This window comes from Doryrhamphus excisus, unplaced genomic scaffold (genome assembly GCF_037039965.1).
Source record: "Doryrhamphus excisus strain RoL-2023G ecotype Guam unplaced genomic scaffold, RoL_Dexc_Guam_v1.1 HiC_scaffold_28, whole genome shotgun sequence".
Lineage (NCBI taxonomy): Eukaryota > Metazoa > Chordata > Actinopteri > Syngnathiformes > Syngnathidae > Doryrhamphus > Doryrhamphus excisus.
The window spans coordinates 1-8,822 of NW_027621866.1; positions in this window are offsets into that span (position 1 = coordinate 1).

The following is an 8,822-nucleotide window of genomic DNA, read 5'->3' on the forward strand; positions in this document are numbered from 1 at the left end:
GGCCTTTTAAGGCTGGCCCTTTAAGGCTGGCCCTTTAAGCTGGCCCTTTAAGGCTGGCCCTTTAAGCTGGCCCTTTAAGGCTGGCCCTTTAAGGCTGGCCCTTTGAGGCTGGCCCTTTAAGCTGGCCCCTTAAGGCTGGCCCTTTAAGCTGGCCCTCTAAGGCTGGCCCTTTAAGCTGGCCCTCTAAGGCTGGCCCTCTAAGGCTGGCCCTTTAAGGCTTGCCCTTTAAGGCTGGCCCTTTAAGCTGGCCCCTTAAGGCTGGCCCTTTAAGCTGGCCCTCTAAGGCTGGCCCTTTAAGCTGGCCCTTTAAGGCTGGCCCTTTAAGCTGGCCCTGTAAAGCTGGCCCTCTAAGGCTGGCCCTTTAAGCTGGCCCTTTAAGGCTGGCCCTTTAAGCTGGCCCTCTAAGGCTGGCCCTTTAAGGCTGGCCCTTTAAGCTGGCCCCTTAAGGCTGGCCCTCTAAGGCTGGCCCTTTAAGCTGGCCCTTTAAGGCTGGCCCTTTAAGCTGGCCCTTTAAGGCTGGCCCTTTAAGGCCGGCCCTTTAAGCTGGCCCTTTAAGGCTGGCCCTTTTAGCTGGCCCTTTAAGGCTGGCCCTTTAAGCTGGCCCTTTAAGGCTGGCCCTTTAAGGCTGGCCCTTTAAGGCTGGCTCTTTAAGCTGGCCCCTTAAGGCTGGCCCTTTAAGCAGGCCCTCTAAGGCTGGCCCTTTAAGCTGGCCCTCTAAGGCTGGCCCTTTAAGCTGGCCCTTTAAGGCTGGCCAGCTAAGTCTGGCCCTTTAAACTGGCCCTTTAAGGCTGGGCCTCTAAGGCTGGACCTCAAAGGCTGGCCCTTTAAGCTGGCCCTTTAAGGCTGGCCCTCTAAGGCTGGCCCTTTAAGGCTGGCCCTTTAAGGCTGGCCCTTTAAGGCTGGCCCTCTAAGGCTGGCCCTTTAAGGCTGGCCCTTTAAGGCTGGCCCTTTAAGCTGGCCCCTTAAGGCTGGCCATCTAAGGCTGGCCCTTTAAGCTGGCCCTTTAAGGCTGGCCCTTTAAGCTGGCCCTTTAAGGCTGGCCCTTTAAGCTGGCCCTCTAAGGCTGGCCCTTTAAGACTGGCCTTTTAAGGCTGGCCCTTTAAGGCTGGCCCTTTAAGCTGGCCCTTTAAGGCTGGCCCTTTAAGGCTGGCCCTTTAAGGCTGGCCCTTTAAGCTGGCCCCTTAAGGCTGGCCCTTTAAGCTGGTCCTCTAAGGCTGGCCCTTTAAGCTGGCCCTTTAAGTCTGGGCCTCTAAGGCTGGACCTCAAAGGCTGGCCCTTTAAGCTGGTCCTCTAAGGCTGGCCCTTTAAGCTGGCCCTTTAAGGCTGGGCCTCTAAGGCTGGACCTCAAAGGCTGGCCCTTTAAGCTGGCCCTTTAAGGCTGGCCCGCTAAGGCTGGCCCTTTAAGGCTGGCCCTTTAAGGCTGGCCCTTTAAGGCTTGCCCTTTAAGGCTGGCCCTTTAAGCTGGCCCCTTAAGGCTGGCCCTTTAAGCTGGCCCTCTAAGGCTGGCCCTTTAAGCTGGCCCTGTAAAGCTGGCCCTCTAAGGCTGGCCCTTTAAGCTGGCCCTTTAAGGCTGGCCCTTTAAGCTGGCCCTCTAAGGCTGGCCCTTAAAGGCTGGCCCTTTAAGGCTGGCCCTTTAAGGCTGGCCCTTTAAGCTGGCCCCTTAAGGCTGGCCCTTTAAGCTGGCCCTCTAAGGCTAGCCCTTTAAGCTGGCCCTCTAAGGCTGGCCCTTTAAGCTGGCCCCTTAAGGCTGGCCCTCTAAGGCTGGCCCTTTAAGCTGGCCCTTTAAGGCTGGCCCTTTAAGCTGGCCCTTTAAGGCTGGCCCTTTAAGGCCGGCCCTTTAAGCTGGCCCTTTAAGGCTGGCCCTTTTAGCTGGCCCTTTAAGCTGGCCCTTTAAGGCTGGCCCTTTAAGGCTGGCCCTTTAAGGCTGGCTCTTTAAGCTGGCCCCTTAAGGCTGGCCCTTTAAGCAGGCCCTCTAAGGCTGGCCCTTTAAGCTGGCCCTCTAAGGCTGGCCCTTTAAGCTGGCCCTTTAAGGCTGGCCAGCTAAGTCTGGCCCTTTAAACTGGCCCTTTAAGGCTGGGCCTCTAAGGCTGGACCTCAAAGGCTGGCCCTTTAAGCTGGCCCTTTAAGGCTGGCCCTCTAAGGCTGGCCCTTTAAGGCTGGCCCTTTAAGGCTGGCCCTTTAAGGCTGGCCCTCTAAGGCTGGCCCTTTAAGGCTGGCCCTTTAAGGCTGGCCCTTTAAACTGGCCCCTTAAGGCTGGCCATCTAAGGCTGGCCCTTTAAGCTGGCCCTTTAAGGCTGGCCCTTTAAGCTGGCCCTTTAAGGCTGGCCCTTTAAGCTGGCCCTCTAAGGCTGGCCCTTTAAGACTGGCCTTTTAAGGCTGGCCCTTTAAGGCTGGCCCTTTAAGCTGGCCCTTTAAGGCTGGCCCTTTAAGGCTGGCCCTTTAAGGCTGGCCCTTTAAGCTGGCCCCTTAAGGCTGGCCCTTTAAGCTGGTCCTCTAAGGCTGGCCCTTTAAGCTGGCCCTTTAAGTCTGGGCCTCTAAGGCTGGACCTCAAAGGCTGGCCCTTTAAGCTGGTCCTCTAAGGCTGGCCCTTTAAGCTGGCCCTTTAAGGCTGGGCCTCTAAGGCTGGACCTCAAAGGCTGGCCCTTTAAGCTGGCCCTTTAAGGCTGGCCCGCTAAGGCTGGCCCTTTAAGGCTGGCCCTTTAAGGCTGGCCCTTTAAGGCTTGCCCTTTAAGGCTGGCCCTTTAAGCTGGCCCCTTAAGGCTGGCCCTTTAAGCTGGCCCTCTAAGGCTGGCCCTTTAAGCTGGCCCCTTAAGGCTGGCCCTTTAAGCTGGCCCTCTAAGGCTGGCCCTTTAAGCTGGCCCTGTAAAGCTGGCCCTCTAAGGCTGGCCCTTTAAGCTGGCCCTTTAAGGCTGGCCCTTTAAGCTGGCCCTCTAAGGCTGGCCCTTTAAGGCTGGCCCTTTAAGCTGGCCCCTTAAGGCTGGCCCTCTAAGGCTGGCCCTTTAAGCTGGCCCTTTAAGGCTGGCCCTTTAAGCTGGCCCTTTAAGGCTGGCCCTTTAAGGCCGGCCCTTTAAGCTGGCCCTTTAAGGCTGGCCCTTTTAGCTGGCCCTTTAAGGCTGGCCCTTTAAGCTGGCCCTTTAAGGCTGGCCCTTTAAGGCTGGCCCTTTAAGGCTGGCTCTTTAAGCTGGCCCCTTAAGGCTGGCCCTTTAAGCAGGCCCTCTAAGGCTGGCCCTTTAAGCTGGCCCTCTAAGGCTGGCACTTTAAGCTGGCCCTTTAAGGCTGGCCAGCTAAGTCTGGCCCTTTAAACTGGCCCTTTAAGGCTGGGCCTCTAAGGCTGGACCTCAAAGGCTGGCCCTTTAAGCTGGCCCTTTAAGGCTGGCCCTCTAAGGCTGGCCCTTTAAGGCTGGCCCTTTAAGGCTGGCCCTTTAAGGCTGGCCCTCTAAGGCTGGCCCTTTAAGGCTGGCCCTTTAAGGCTGGCCCTTTAAGCTGGCCCCTTAAGGCTGGCCATCTAAGGCTGGCCCTTTAAGCTGGCCCTTTAAGGCTGGCCCTTTAAGCTGGCCCTTTAAGGCTGGCCCTTTAAGCTGGCCCTCTAAGGCTGGCCCTTTAAGACTGGCCTTTTAAGGCTGGCCCTTTAAGGCTGGCCCTTTAAGCTGGCCCTTTAAGGCTGGCCCTTTAAGGCTGGCCCTTTAAGGCTGGCCCTTTAAGCTGGCCCCTTAAGGCTGGCCCTTTAAGCTGGTCCTCTAAGGCTGGCCCTTTAAGCTGGCCCTTTAAGTCTGGGCCTCTAAGGCTGGACCTCAAAGGCTGGCCCTTTAAGCTGGTCCTCTAAGGCTGGCCCTTTAAGCTGGCCCTTTAAGGCTGGGCCTCTAAGGCTGGACCTCAAAGGCTGGCCCTTTAAGCTGGCCCTTTAAGGCTGGCCCGCTAAGGCTGGCCCTTTAAGGCTGGCCCTTTAAGGTTGGCCCTTTAAGCTGGCCCTTTAAGGCTGGCCCTTTAAGCTGGCCCTTTAAGGCTGGCCCTTTAAGGCTGGCCCTTTGAGGCTGGCCCTTTAAGCTGGCCCCTTAAGGCTGGCCCTTTAAGCTGGCCCTCTAAGGCTGGCCCTTTAAGCTGGCCCTCTAAGGCTGGCCCTCTAAGGCTGGCCCTTTAAGGCTTGCCCTTTAAGGCTGGCCTTTTAAGCTGGCCCCTTAAGGCTGGCCCTTTAAAGCTGGCCCTTAAAGCTGGCCCTCTAAGGCTGGACCTCAAAGGCTGGCCCTTTAAGCTGGCCCTTTAAGGCTGGCCCGCTAAGGCTGGCCCTTTAAGGCTGGCCCTTTAAGGTTGGCCCTTTAAGCTGGCCCTTTAAGGCTGGCCCTTTAAGCTGGCCCTTTAAGGCTGGGCCTTTAAGGCTGGCCCTTTGAGGCTGGCCCTTTAAGCTGGCCCCTTAAGGCTGGCCCTTTAAGCTGGCCCTCTAAGGCTGGCCCTTTAAGCTGGCCCTCTAAGGCTGGCCCTCTAAGGCTGGCCCTTTAAGGCTTGCCCTTTAAGGCTGGCCTTTTAAGCTGGCCCCTTAAGGCTGGCCCTTTAAGCTGGCCCTTTAAGGCTGGCCCTTTAAGGCTGGCCCTTTAAGGCTGGCCCTTTAAGGCTGGCCCTTTAAAGCTGGCCCTTTAAGCTGGCCCTCTAAGGCTGGCCCTTTAAGGCTGGCCCTTTAAGCTGGCCCTTTAAGGCTGGCCCTTTAAGGCTGGCCCTTTAAGGCTGGCCCTTTAAGGCTGGCCCTTTAAGGCTGGCCCTTTAAGGCTGGCCCTTTAAGCTGGCCCTTTAAGGCTGGCCCTTTAAGGCTGGCCCTTTAAGGCTGGCCCTTTAAGGCTGGCCCTTTAAGGCTGGCCCTTTAAGCTGGCCCTGTAAGCTGGCCCTCTAAGGCTGGCCCTTTAAGGCTGGCCCTTTAAGGCTGGCCCTTTAAGGCTGGCCCTTTAAGGCTGGCCCTTTAAGCTGGCCCTTTAAGGCTGGCCCTTTGAGGCTGGCCCTTTAAGCTGGCCCCTTAAGGCTGGCCCTTTAAGCTGGCCCTCTAAGGCTGGCCCTTTAAGCTGGCCCTCTAAGGCTGGCCCTCTAAGGCTGGCCCTTTAAGGCTTGCCCTTTAAGGCTGGCCCTTTAAGCTGGCCCCTTAAGGCTGGCCCTTTAAGCTGGCCCTCTAAGGCTGGCCCTTTAAGCTGGCCCTTTACGCTGGCCCTGTAAAGCTGGCCCTCTAAGGCTGGCCCTTTAAGCTGGCCCTCTAAGGCTGGCCCTTTAAGCTGGCCCTCTAAGGCTGGCCCTCTAAGGCTGGCCCTTTAAGGCTTGCCCTTTAAGGCTGGCCCTTTAAGCTGGCCCCTTAAGGCTGGCCCTTTAAGCTGGCCCTCTAAGGCTGGCCCTTTAAGCTGGCCCTTTAAGGCTGGCCCTTTAAGCTGGCCCTTTAAGGCTGGCCCTTTAAGGCCGGCCCTTTAAGCTGGCCCTTTAAGGCTGGCCCTTTTAGCTGGCCCTTTAAGGCTGGCCCTTTAAGCTGGCCCTTTAAGGCTGGCCCTTTAAGGCTGGCCCTTTAAGGCTGGCTCTTTAAGCTGGCCCCTTAAGGCTGGCCCTTTAAGCAGGCCCTCTAAGGCTGGCCCTTTAAGCTGGCCCTCTAAGGCTGGCCCTTTAAGGCTTGCCCTTTAAGGCTGGCCCTTTAAGCTGGCCCCTTAAGGCTGGCCCTTTAAGCTGGCCCTTTAAGGCTGGCCCTTTAAGGCTGGCCCTTTAAGCTGGCCCTTTAAAGCTGGCCCTTTAAGGCTGGCCCTTTAAGCTGGCCCCTTAAGGCTGGCCCTTTAAGCTGGCCCTCTAAGGCTGGCCCTTTAAGCTGGCCCTCTAAGGCTGGCCCTTTAAGGCTTGCCCTTTAAGGCTGGCCCTTTAAGCTGGCCCCTTAAGGCTGGCCCTTTAAGCTGGCCCTTTAAGGCTGGCCCTTTAAGGCTGGCCCTTTATGGCTGGCCCTTTAAGCTGGCCCCTTAAGGCTGGCCATCTAAGGCTGGCCCTTTAAGCTGGCCCTTTAAGGCTGGCCCTTTAAGCTGGCCCTTTAAGGCTGGCCCTTTAAGCTGGCCCTTTAAGGCTGGTCCTCTAAGGCTGGCCCTTTAAGACTGGCCCTTTAAGGCTGGCCCTTTAAGGCTGGCCCTTTAAGCTGGCCCCTTAAGGCTGGCCCTTTAAGCTGGCCCTCTAAGGCTGGCCCTTTAAGCTGGCCCTCTAAGGCTGGCCCTTTAAGGCTGGCCCTTTAAGGCTTGCCCTTTAAGGCTGGCCCTTTAAGCTGGCCCTTTAAGGCTGGCCCTTTAAGCTGGCCCTTTAAGGCTGGCCCTTTAAGGCTGGCCCTTTAAGCTGGCCCTTTAAGGCTGGCCCTTTAAGCTGGCCCTTTAAGGCTGGCCCTTTGAGGCTGGCCCTTTAAGCTGGCCCCTTAAGGCTGGCCCTTTAAGCTGGCCCTCTAAGGCTGGCCCTTTAAGCTGGCCCTCTAAGGCTGGCCCTTTAAGGCTTGCCCTTTAAGGCTGGCCCTTTAAGCTGGCCCCTTAAGGCTGGCCCTTTAAGCTGGCCCTCTAAGGCTGGCCCTTTAAGCTGGCCCTTTAAGGCTGGCCCTTTAAGGCTGGCCCTTTAAGCTGGCCCTTTAAGGCTGGCCCTTTAAGCTGGCCCTTTAAGGCTGGCCCTTTAAGGCTGGCCCTTTAAGGCTTGCCCTTTAAGGCTGGCCCTTTAAGCTGGCCCCTTAAGGCTGGCCCTTTAAGCTGGCCCTTTAAGGCTGGCCCTTTAAGGCTGGCCCTTTAAGGCTGGCCCTTTAAGCTGGCCCCTTAAGGCTGGCCATCTAAGGCTGGCCCTTTAAGCTGGCCCTTTAAGGCTGGCCCTTTAAGCTGGCCCTTTAAGGCTGGCCCTTTAAGCTGGCCCTTTAAGGCTGGCCCTCTAAGGCTGGCCCTTTAAGACTGGCCCTTTAAGATTGGACCTTTAAGGCTGGCCCTTTAAGCTGGCCCCTTAAGGCTGGCCCTTTAAGCTGGCCCTTTAAGGCTGGCCCTTTAAGGCTGGCCCTTTAAGGCTGGCCCTTTAAGGCTGGCCCTTTAAGGCTGGCCCTTTAAGGCTGGCCCTTTAAGCTGGCCCCTTAAGGCTGGCCATCTAAGGCTGGCCCTTTAAGCTGGCCCTTTAAGGCTGGCCCTTTAAGCTGGCCCTATAAGGCTGGCTCTTTAAGCTGTCCCTTTAAGGCTGGCCCTCTAAGGCTGGCCCTTTAAGACTGGCCCTTTAAGGCTGGCCCTTTAAGGCTGGCCCTTTAAGCTGGCCCCTTAAGGCTGGCCCTTTAAGCTGGCCCTCTAAGGCTGGCCCTTTAAGCTGGCCCTCTAAGGCTGGCCCTTTAAGGCTGGCCCTTTAAGGCTTGCCCTTTAAGGCTGGCCCTTTAAGCTGGCCCTTTAAGGCTGGCCCTTTAAGCTGGCCCTTTAAGGCTGGCCCTTTAAGGCTGGCCCTTTAAGCTGGCCCTTTAAGGCTGGCCCTTTAAGCTGGCCCTTTAAGGCTGGCCATTTAAGGCTGGCCCTTTGAGGCTGGCCCTTTAAGCTGGCCCCTTAAGGCTGGCCCTTTAAGCTGGCCCTCTAAGGCTGGCCCTTTAAGCTGGCCCTCTAAGGCTGGCCCTCTAAGGCTGGCCCTTTAAGGCTTGCCCTTTAAGGCTGGCCCTTTAAGCTGGCCCCTTAAGGCTGGCCCTTTAAGCTTGCCCTCTAAGGCTGGCCCTTTAAGCTGGCCCTTTAAGGCTGGCCCTTTAAGCTGGCCCTGTAAAGCTGGCCCTCTAAGGCTGGCCCTTTAAGCCTGGCCCTTTAAGCTGGCCCTCTAAGGCTGGCCCTTTAAGGCTGGCCCTTTAAGCTGGCCCCTGAAGGCTGGCCCTCTAAGGCTGGCCCTTTAAGCTGGCCCTTTAAGGCTGGCCCTTTAAGCTGGCCCTTTAAGGCTGGCCCTTTAAGGCCGGCCCTTTAAGCTGGCCCTTTAAGGCTGGCCCTTTTAGCTGGCCCTTTAAGGCTGGCCCTTTAAGCTGGCCCTTTAAGGCTGGCCCTTTAAGGCTGGCCCTTTAAGGCTGGCTCTTTAAGCTGGCCCCTTAAGGCTGGCCCTTTAAGCAGGCCCTCTAAGGCTGGCCCTTTAAGCTGGCCCTCTAAGGCTGGCCCTTTAAGGCTTGCCCTTTAAGGCTGGCCCTTTAAGCTGGCCCCTTAAGGCTGGCCCTTTAAGCTGGCCCTTTAAGACTGGCCCTTTAAGCTGGCCCTTTAAAGCTGGCCCTTTAAGGCTGGCCCTTTAAGCTGGCCCCTTAAGGCTGGCCCTTTAAGCTGGCCCTCTAAGGCTGGCCCTTTAAGCTGGCCCTCTAAGGCTGGCCCTTTAAGGCTTGCCCTTTAAGGCTGGCCCTTTAAGCTGGCCCCTTAAGGCTGGCCCTTTAAGCTGGCCCTTTAAGGCTGGCCCTTTAAGGCTGGCCCTTTAAGGCTGGCCCTTTAAGGCTGGCCCTTTAAGCTGGCCCCTTAAGGCTGGCCATCTAAGGCTGGCCCTTTAAGCTGGCCCTTTAAGGCTGGCCCTTTAAGCTGGCCCTTTAAGGCTGGCCCTTTAAGCTGGCCCTTTAAGGCTGGTCCTCTAAGGCTGGCCCTTTAAGACTGGCCCTTTAAGGCTGGCCCTTTAAGCTGGCCCCTTAAGGCTGGCCCTTTAAGCTGGCCCTCTAAGGCTGGCCCTTTAAGCTGGCCCTCTAAGGCTGGCCCTTTAAGGCTGGCCCTTTAAGGCTTGCCCTTTAAGGCTGGCCCTTTAAGCTGGCCCTCTAAGGCTGGCCCTTTAAGACTGGCCTTTTAAGGCTGGCCCTTTAAGGCTGGCCCTTTAAGCTGGCCCTT